Source organism: Herpailurus yagouaroundi, unplaced genomic scaffold (assembly GCF_014898765.1).
Source record: "Herpailurus yagouaroundi ecotype Mexico unplaced genomic scaffold, PumYag 77, whole genome shotgun sequence".
In the NCBI taxonomy this organism is placed as follows: domain Eukaryota; kingdom Metazoa; phylum Chordata; class Mammalia; order Carnivora; family Felidae; genus Herpailurus; species Herpailurus yagouaroundi.
In genome coordinates this window covers 77,662,746-77,673,657 of record NW_024412388.1, presented here as the reverse complement: position 1 = coordinate 77,673,657, position 10,912 = coordinate 77,662,746, and the positions used below count along the sequence as shown (strand labels likewise).

General features: G+C 39.0%; 1 long non-coding RNA gene across 1 annotated transcript; it reads left to right on the top strand.

Moving 5' to 3' along the window:
• The first annotated feature begins 6,504 nt into the window (after positions 1–6,504).
• On the top strand, positions 6,505–9,075 carry LOC121027458 (uncharacterized). Its single transcript, XR_005788750.1, has 2 exons — positions 6,505–7,202; positions 7,303–9,075. It is a non-coding gene; the product is annotated as an uncharacterized LOC121027458 (long non-coding RNA).
• The last annotated feature ends 1,837 nt before the right edge of the window (positions 9,076–10,912 follow it).

Genomic DNA, 10,912 nt, shown 5'->3' with positions numbered 1-10,912 from the left:
GGATGTTGCCTCTTTTCTATTGCTGGAAAGGGCCTTTTACAAAAGCATGTTCAACGTGAATACTAATCCTTATAGCAAGTCCTTCAGGTTAATGCCAATAGTGTGCATGAGGACAAAATCGTATTTATACCATGTAATACTCCAGAGGGATTAGGTACTGAGCAGCAGCTGTAGAGAAAAAGATGATAGGTCTGACAAGGCAGAACAGGCTAGAGAGTCTGATTTCTGAAAGTGGAGATCAGAGAGTAGAACTAGCACTAGGAAGTATTAGGAGATTTCAGCTTAGAGCAGTTTCAGTCCAAACCCAGTGGGTATGCTTAAAGAGCCAACCAGGAAAAAAAACGAAAACAAAACCAAAAAATCTTTGCTTCCTTATATGGACTTAGGGAGGTATTCTGGGAAAAAAGCATGTTGAAACTCCTTCAGGAAGGAAGAGGACTTCTGATTCAAGAGTCATTCTGTTTCTGTGCCTTTGCCACCAGTTTTCACACAACTGCTTTCTCTGATACTACACTGTCAGAGACACCCAACTGATAGTTGGCTTTTTCTTTTACTGAATAAATACAACTTTTTCCCCGACCATAAGAAAGAAGAAAACTATGAGATAGAAGATCTGTTTCCATGGCTTTAAAAAAAAAAAAAAAAAAAAAGTAGTATTTCCCACTGTGTTCAGTTGATGATGGTGAAAGGAGGAGAAGGAGGATGACAATTGGAAAGGCATTTTGAAGTTTAGTGGCTGTTAGGGGAAGGAAGTTGGGGATAGTGGAAAGAATACTAAACCAAGTATCGTAACTTGATTTTTAGGTCTGGGTTGTTCCCTACTTTAGCCAAACGTAAGACTCTGAATTCATATTGGTTTTAGTTTCTCTATCAATAGGAAGTAGACTATATGATCTCTTGCCCTTCTACCTCTAAAATTCTGTAATTATGACAGCAAGTATCTACACTAATGCCTGAGCAGTATCGAGAATATGAAAAACAGTATATAGAGTGAGGTGTCCTTTTATAATTAAGTTTATGCCTAGTTATAATTGGTTTATGGAACAAAATTTTTTCCCAGACCCACTGTACCTCAGAAGGGATTGAACAGTTCATTCTGGCAAAGAAAAGGCAAAACTGTTAGCACATCATACTGCCACATGAAGGCTAACAATTAGACATAAAGCCAGACAAAATCGCAAGGAGAGCCATAAATAAAAGAGAGTCTTAATGTGATTTAAATACCGTGACTGAGTTGCATTCAGTGTTAGCCTGGTCACCAAGTCCAATGCGACATTATCCTCTATAGAGATGTATTCTAGCAAAAGACTTCTGCATCCGCCATCTGGCCCTTGACTCAGGGAGCACATCTCACTGAATGACACATAACCCAGTGGGATGCACCAAATTTGCTTAAACATGAGCACATCCTCTTCTCATAACAAAGGCTGGATATGGCCCTAATTTTATATTCTATAAACTGTGTTTGAGGAAGTTATTAAAACAACAGTCTTCTGGGGAGGCCTATAACCATCTACTGATCATGTTTTCTTTGTCACAGCCACAGTTTCAAGAAATACTGTACATTCCAGCTTAAATTGAGAAGCAAATTAGATGTGCTTTAAATTTAAAAATTCATTATGAATTTAGAAGTAAAAAAGTGAACTGTTTGTGACTAGATGATCTGACCTTACAAACACAAGAATTTGAGCCGAGTTCCAAAAGTTAGAGTTTGTGTTCTCTGCGAACAGCTTTCAGGGAATTGTGCCAGAGGAGCTCTACTTAAGAGAAATTTCTCCGAGGTTCTGATTTTTTTTTAGTTTATACCTTAAACTGTGATTTCAGATGTGTTCCAGAATAAAGGCAATCACATCCAGTATTTCCTGTCTCTAAGATAGAGTCTACTGCACTGCTTTTATTTTATATTACTTGAGAATTATTTTCCTTTAGAAGGAACAGTATGATTTGCCTAAATGGAGAGTATTTTTTTTTTCTTTTTTAAAAAAGTATATCTTTGGCATTCCTCAGAGTGTTAAATATTTTATTGGCTATTGGGAGGAAAGGATTCTCTATTATGTAAATGGTACCCCAAATCTACAGATCCCAAGTTAATACTGAAGACTTTTTGTTAGTCTCTGGTGCCCTTTCTGGTAAAGATAAATGCTAAAGAAGGGGCAGTATGTGGAAATAGGAATAAAACTAAAATGACCATTTTTCTTCCAAGTTATATAACACTATAATGCTTTGTTGCAGTAATATGAGGAAACCTTATGCAGGAACTGAGCTGTGATTAATAGAAGCAAAAAGAAGTAGAAACATCATTCCTTAAACACAGCACACTCAAATAGGAAGGAAAAGTCTTTTAAATGAGAAGCAAAAAGTTGTATGGAAGCGTTGAATCATTATATTGTACACCTGAAACTAATATTACACTGTCTATTAACTAACTGGAACTTAAGTAAAAACTTTTTGAAAGTCCAAAGTGATATGAGAAGGAAATATTAATGCTAATGCCAATATCATGTGAACTGTTAATTAGAAAGTAAAGTGAAAATGGAGCATGTGACTAATAAAGTAAATACCATGAAATTCTAGGGAAAGCCTTGTTAAGCCCGACTTCTTCAGGGCTACAGCACTGAGGGGATTTTCTCATGTTTCACGAATTGACCCAAATTATCATGGAGTCAAATGATAGTGGAGTCACTATCGTGAAGGGTAGTGAAATGAATGAAGACTGAAAGAGAGCCTCATAATGCTGACGTTGTCAGATGTCCAGTCACGTGGACTTGCGAACCTGGCAAATTGCTGAAATTAGTATAGGGGGAAGAAATCTTAAGTTATAAACTAATTTAAAAATGAGAGCAATAAGCTAGGCAATGGCAGTTTTAACATATTTTAAGAACTGAACCTATGCATCCAGTTTAGTACCAGGCCCTAAGCTTCTGCCTCGAGTGTATGGCCCACCTGAATATTAAGGGCCATTATATGGAAGAGAATGACCAGCTGTTCTCTTTCTCCCCTGAGTTCCAAACAATAAGAAATGGTCATAAGCTTTGGTGTGAAGGATTTAGGCAAAGAACGAGGAAGAATGTTGTAAATTGAAGTGCATTACTGAGTGAATTTCATTCTGTGGAAGTCTTTTAAAAAGTCATTACTGTCACTCAAAACACTTACAGTCTGTCTGTGACATACATAGGTAGCCCTACAGTAAGAGATGTGAATAATTACACAACAATTAGAACGTCTTTGAGCTGGAGAGTAATCAGCCCAAACACCCAACTAACGCAAGAGAGAAGCATGAAAATACATAACCACAAAAATGAGAGAGAGAGAGAGAGAGAGAGACATGTATAGATCAACATAATGACAGCATTTAGCTAATTAAACTCTCTGGAAATGTTCTGACTGCTTTTGGAAAGCAAAGAAGTCTTCATTTTTAGCTTTGTCAGTTGACATAATTTTGAATTGAGTCTGATTCTCATTGGCATCTATGATCTATGTATACAGTTTCTGGAACAGCCTTTTCCTGGAGAAAATTTTCAAACAAACATTTGGCATCAGTGGAATATTTTTTACCACACCATCAGTAATTTTCATTGTACAGCCTTTGACTTCCAGAAGATTCAAGCTGTCTTAGAGTCTCTGAGAACCCTAGGGCATTAGATGAATGCCAGGTATATTATACTGAGAGATTAGATCCCAGGGAACTGGAATTCTGAGAACTAGGATGCCTGACTGAGATTGAACTATCTATGTATCCTGGTATAGATACAGAAAGATATTAGTGGTATTTTAGATCAGAATTTTTAGACTTCATCCAAACAACCTGTTAAAAGCCACGTTCTCTTGTACCTGTGAAACCATAGATTCAGTGTAAGAATAATGCGTTCAAGAAGATTTAGTCCTATGCAGTGGTGTGCTAATGTTTAATTCCTGGTTTTCCGGGCAAGGAGTGTGTGGTTTTGGGGGGTGGAGGATTGGAAGCAGAGGTGGTAAGCAGGTATCTGATTTGTAGCATTGGCCAATTTCTGTGATGCAAATGCCCCCAGCACGGCCAACTGTAAGCTACTAAAATGACATCAGTGAAAACAGAGTTGGGAAGAGGTTGCCTCTCGTTATTCCCGCATATGAGTGGTCCTACATCAGGTATACATAAAACACCAAAGTTCAAAAATCTCACTCTGTGTCATTCAGTGCCAATCAGCATTGTCATCATGAAGTAGAACTTCTCGCTTCCACCTTCTGGCAAATGGTCTGAAAGCATACCTTACAAACACATGGCTTCTCCATCTGAGAGCTGTGATTTTTTTTTTTAATATTTATTTATTTTTGTGAGAAAGAGAGACACAGCATGAGCAGGGGAGGGGCAGAGAGAGAGGGAGACACAGAATCTGAAGCAGGCTCCAGGCTCTGAGTTGTCAGCACAGAGCCTGACATGGGGCTTAAACTCACAAACCATTAGATCATGACCTGAGCCAAAGTCAGATGCTTAACCGACTGAGCTGCCCAGGTGCCCCGAGAGCTGTGATTTTTAAATCCTACTAAAGACTTTATTATTTAACATAAGACTCCCCTATGATACTGCTCTTTTTAGCAGTGTCACCCAGTCCTTTGTATGTTCTAATTGCTATAAACAGCAAATGAAATGTTTATAGGTCAACAGAACCAATTCTTAGGAGCAGTAAGCACAACCTTCAGAATAGAAAAATAGTTTGGGAGGCATGTTTTATTTTGGATTTTAGTATTTTTGGTGTTAAAAAGACTGATAACACACTGAGAAACAGTATCATTCAACATGAGCCTGGCTGGAAACACATTGCATAGCAGTTCAAGAATTTATTTGCTTATTTTTGGAAACAGTAGAACTATTACATTAACCTATCAGTTTGTGGTCATCTCCTTTTTTCTTTTTTTTAAGTGTCTCAGTTTTTGTTTTGTTTTGTTTTGTTTTGTTATGTTTATTTTGAGAGAGTGAGAGAGCATAGGGGAGGGGTGGGGAGAGGAGAGTGAGAGAGAATCTCAAGCAGGGTCCGTGGTGTCAGCGCAGAGCCCAGTGGAGGGCTTGAACTCAGGAATGGTGAGATCATGACCCAAGCCAAATTCAAGAATTGGAGGCTTCAACCAACTGTGCCACCCAGGTGCCCCCTCCTCCTCTCTTCATTCACTGACCTGCACATAGTTTTGTAAACCCAAGATACATGTGTCTCACCCCTTTTGTCTCTCTGTGAAAATAAGAATTGTAAAATTGTAGAACAAAATGGCATCGCCCTCCCCCGAGCCAGAATTCCCAGATGCCTCGTGTTCCTGACCGAGTAATTCATCTCCTTACGAATTCCTGTTCTTTGTATGTAAAAGACAAAGCCGTTTGGCAGAAACCCTTCTGAACGTCAGAGAGAAAGCAAATGGATTCTTAGGACACAGTCATTCCAATCATGCCATGGTTAATATTCATTCTAAACTGTTGATAACATTTAGGATGACACTTATATTGCTGTTTACAGTGAACTTTCACATGTATGTCCTTCCCATTACATAATACTGAGTAACATTATTGGTAACATGAAATGTCACTGTCCAGTCTTAGAGCCTCTGCCAATAATTAATATGTATTTATTCAATAAGTAGGTGATAGGTGCTTTCTGTGGTGAGCCATTATGGAGTCTGTCAAGATGAATTAAGACCAGTCCATTAGTATTTGACTTAAACTGGGCAGGGGTTAGAAATGCTTGCATGTATTTAAACTATATGAAATTCTTATTTTCTGTCATCACTGGGAGAGAATTTAAGCTCAAATAGGTCATCACCATGGCCCTAATAAAATTTTTGTTGTTGCTAGGTTGGTTGGTTTGGTTGTTTTTTTTTTTTTTTTTTTTTGGATAATTGTTTAATATAAACAATAATTCAATCACAGTTGACAAACACATGAATAAGTCAGTGAACTGTATGTGCCTGCCACGCATCTAAGGTCATTCCCAAGATATACTTCTTCAGTGAATTTTTCCCTGACAGTAACAGTTAATGACAGTGTGACCCCAATCATCTTAATTGCTGAGAGTTAGCACAGTTATTCTGCATTGCTATTGGCTGATGAATCAGATTCATTGGCTGGTTCTGACAGGGCTGACATAACATGTCACTGACAAAGTGACAGTTCTAGAAGAGGACAGGAAGAAGTATGAGGAGGGAAGCAAACGTTCGTCAGTACACTAAGACAAACTAGCACAACAACACAATCTGTGCTGAAGCAGGAAATGAAAAAACACACAGAGGGCCTCCTGATCATTTGCCTTAACATCATTTTTTTTTTTAATTTTTTTTTCAACATTTATTTATTTTTGGGACAGAGAGAGACCGAGCATGAACGGGGGAGGGGCAGAGAGAGAGGGAGACACAGAATCGGAAACAGGCTCCAGGCTCCGAGCCATCAGCCCAGAGCCTGACGCGGGGCTCGAACTCATGGACCGCGAGATCGTGACCTGGCTGAAGTCGGACGCTTAACCGACTGCGCCACCCAGGCGCCCCTAACATCACATTTTTATTCTCTCATATTCAGAAGAAAAAAATAGTGGTAGAATGATATTTCTGAATCTGTCATTTATAAATTGTAGTTTGGGAGAAATTGAAATAAGTTACATGGGGGTGAGGAAGAGACAAGTGAGATCTTAATAATTAAATATTAAGTTGGGGTGGGCCAGGGGGAAGCATCAGAAGGTGAGTAGAAATACAGAAGTAAATTGGGTGTTTCCACCAAATACCAAGCCATATATCTAAGGAGAGACCATCACTTCTTATTCACGATGTAATTAAGTGGAACCATGTGAAACTGCTGATAGTCAACCATCTTTGACCTACAAAAATGGTCATGGGTGTGGTTTGACCTATAAACTATTGGAAACAAGGTATATTTGTAAAATATATTTTAAAAAGCACACTAAATTATCCCATGGCTTGTTACAGAGAACAAGAAAAACAATAATCAAAAAAAAAGTTTTTTAAAAACACTATAGTCAACTCCTTAACGTCAAATACCTATGGGTTTTTAATACAAAATACTCTATATGCTTGGGGATGATGTTTGCAAGGGTTTTTTTGGAAAGAAAATAAGCTAGTTAAGAAGGCATTTTCTATTAGCTCCAAAGGAATGTAACACCAGGCAGTTTTTTTCATTTTTAAGGATCTGAAGGACGCTAACTATAGGAAAGATCAAGAACAGCCACGTGCTGGTGAGTACTAGCCAGTGTTTCTGCACTGACAGTGTAAAACGTCCTCAGCTGTGGAGTCTCCCACCCACGATGTAACTTTGACCTATGTTGCTGTCCACAGGTCCTCCACCACCCTATAGCAAGCAGTCCATGGATGTCTGCAAGCAAGCATTGGGGCCTGGCTGTGCCATCCTTACCCTGGCCCACCCCTGGGCACAAGTGGGATGTGGACTCTGAACAGAACCACCAGTGTATTATTTCTGCCACTTCTCATCCATCATTTCTGGGTCATTTGAGACCAGCTTTCTGTGTTTGCTAACAGATCTTAATATATATATAGGAATATCATACATATATATATATACACACATATATATCATCCAGCCTTATAAAGGAGACTCTGCCATTTGCAACGACACAGATGAACCCGAAGAGGACATTATGCCAAGTGAAATAAGCCAGACACAGAAAAATACTGCATGATCTTAGTTACATGTGGAGCCTAGAATAGTAAGCCCACTGGTTACCACGTGGGGAAAATAGGGAGATGTTGGTTAAAGGATATAAAATTGCAGTCTACAGGATGAATGAGGAAAGCTAATGTACAACATTATGACTGTAACTAGTAATACTGTATTGAAAACGAAATCTAAGAAAATAGATTTCACGTGCTCTGACCACACAACACACACAGGTAACTGTAGGAGGAGATGGATATGTTAATTTGCTTGACTCTAGTATCCTATCATTATGTATATCAAAACACCAAGTTGTACATCTTAAATATATACAATTAAATGATAAAACAGGAACAATGTTTTTAGCCTTGAAACTGAAGTTTGAGCAGGGCTCAGTAGGGAAGCACTCTTCCTTCTCCCAGTTAGTGTTAACTAGGGCTGCTCAGTGTTGAATCTACAGAAGGCTCATTCACTCATGTGTCTGGTGGTTAATACTAGCTGTCAGCTTTAGCTGGGCTGTTGCCTTGAACATCATCATGTAGACTCTCCATATGTTCTGGGCATTCTTCCAAAATGGTGGCTCTCACCATTTATCACTCACGCCAAGTTTAATTGTCTCAAGAAAGAGCTGGGTGGAAACCATCACCTTTTCTCCTTACTCTGCAGCTTAGCAAGTAGCCTTGAAAATAACAACCCACATTCTAGGTACCTCAGGGAGCAGAGTGGACTCCATTCACAAAGAATTGTCATTACTTGAACTGTCTGGTGGCTCTGTGGGAAAACAAATAGAAGCTTTACCTGTTTGTACCTCAGAATTCCTCCAGTGCTACAGCTGCTGCACAGGTGGGGTTTGTTGAAATATTTACAGGGAAATATTTTAGTTGCTGCTGCAAGGGGTGATAACAGGGCAAACAGTATATTGATGAAAAAGCTTGTAAGAAAAGACAGAAATACAGTGTCCATAAAGGCTTTGAAAAGTTCTTGACATGGAAATTTAGAAGGCCACACACATGCACAGGGCTGTGTGCATGCTTAGGAAGGCCCAAGAAGGCCCTAAGCTATCCCCTCTGGCTGACCTTGAGGCTCTATAAAAGCAGAAAGTGAAACCTAAGGCACAGTTGTAAACTGCCTGATTGAGTACTGAAGGTATGCCTCAACCCACACATCAAGCCCCTTGGCAAAAGCCAGTATTTTGTGGGTTCCAGGCATTTAAGGAAATCTCTGTGCGATTAACTGATCACTAAGCCAACTAAGAAATTGCAGTGGTTTCACATAGGAAGGGATACAGCTTTACAGGATTAGTTCGGAAAAGTCACTAAATAACAGACCCTAAGATGAGAGAAAGAAACCCAGGTTTGCCACATAATAATATATCCATTTCTCTAAAAACAGTGCATGCTATGAAACAAAGTATGACTCCTCAAAACAAAACAAAATAGCCAATAGGAAGTGTCCAGGAAAAGCCCAGGTATTGGACTTTGTAGACAAAAGTCTCAAATCAGCTATTTTTTTTTTTAAATGTTTATTCATTTTTGAGAGGGAGAGCACAAGCAGGGGAGGGGCAGAGAGGGAGAGAGACACAGAATCTGAAGCAGGCTCCAGGCTCTGAGCTGTCAGCACAGAGCCTGGTGTAGGGCTTGAACCCACGAGCCATGAAATCATGACTTGAGCTGACTGATAAGATGCTCAACTGACTGGGCCACCCAGGCACCCCATTTTTTTTAATGTTTATTTAAAATTTTTGAGAGTGCCCAAGTGGGGTAGGGGCAGAGAGAATCCCAAGAAGGCTCCTTGCTGTCAGTGCAGAGCCCGAAGCGGGACTCCATCTCATGAACTGTGAAATGATGACCTGAGCCAGTATCCAGAGTCGGACGCTTAATCAACTGAGCCACCCAGACACCCCTCAAGTCAGCAATATTAAAAATGTTCAAAGGAAGTCCCATTTAAAGAACTAAAGTATCAGAATAATGTCTCACAAATAGAGAGTATTAATACATAGAAATTATAAGTAAATGGAAATTTTAAAGTTGGAGAGCGTAATAAATGAAAAATCCACTTGAATGGCTCAACAGATTTAAGCTAGAAGAATGAATCAAAGATTCAATAGAAATCAGTAATAGAAGGAAAGTTGGGAAATTCACAAATATGTGGAAATAAACACATTTCTAAATAACCAATTTACACAAAACTGTAAAGGAAATTATAAAATACTTTGAGATCTACAGAAATGAACACAATATAAATATGGGATGCAACCAAAGTGGTAAGTAGTAAAAGGTAAGTGTATAGGCACACCTGGCTGGCTCAGTCGGTAGAACATGTGACTCTTGATCTTGGGGTCATGGGTTCAGGCCCCACATTGGGCATAAAGTGTTTGCCTTTTATTTTTTATTTTTTTTAATATTTTATTTCTGAGACAGAGACAGAGCATGAGTGGGAGAGGGGCAGAGAGAGAGGGAGACACAGAATCAGAAGCAGTCTCCAGGCTCTGAACGGTCAGCTCAGAGCCCAGCACAGGGCTCGAACTCACAAACTGTGAGATCGTGACCTGAGGCGAAGTCAGTCACTCAACCGGACCACCCAGGTGCCCCAAGTTTTTGCCTTTTAAAAAGAGGCAAATGGATAGCTGTACATGCCTACATTTAAAAAGAAGAAAGATCTCAAATCAATACCTATCTTAAACTAGAAAAAGGAAAACCAAACCCAAAACAGGCATAAGGAAATAATGAAGATAATAAAATAGATGACAGAAATACAATAGAGAAAATGAACATAACTAAAAGATCTTTCAAAAAATCAACAAACGGCAAAACTCTAAATAGATTAAGAAAAAAAGGCTGAAACTACTGAAATCAGAAATGAGAGGACATTACTACTGACCTTACATAAGTAAAAAGGATGATAGAGAGATACTATGGACAATTACATGCCAACAAATTAGATAATTGGATGAAATAGATTAACTCCTAGAAGTACTTAACAGCCAAAACTGATATAAGAAGAAATAGAACACTTGAATAAACCTGAATACAAGAAAAGAGATTAAATTAGTAATCAAAAACCACCTAATACAGAAAAGCCCAGGACTAGAATTCACTGGTGAATTCTTCCAAACATTTATAAATGAAAAAAAAATTTTTTTTAATTTTATTTATTTTGAGAGAGTGCTAGCAGGGGAGGGGTGGAGAGAGGGAGAGAGAGACTCTCAAGCAGGTTCTGCACTGTCAGCGCAGAGCAGAGCCCAATGCAAAGTTCAATCCCACAACCCTGATG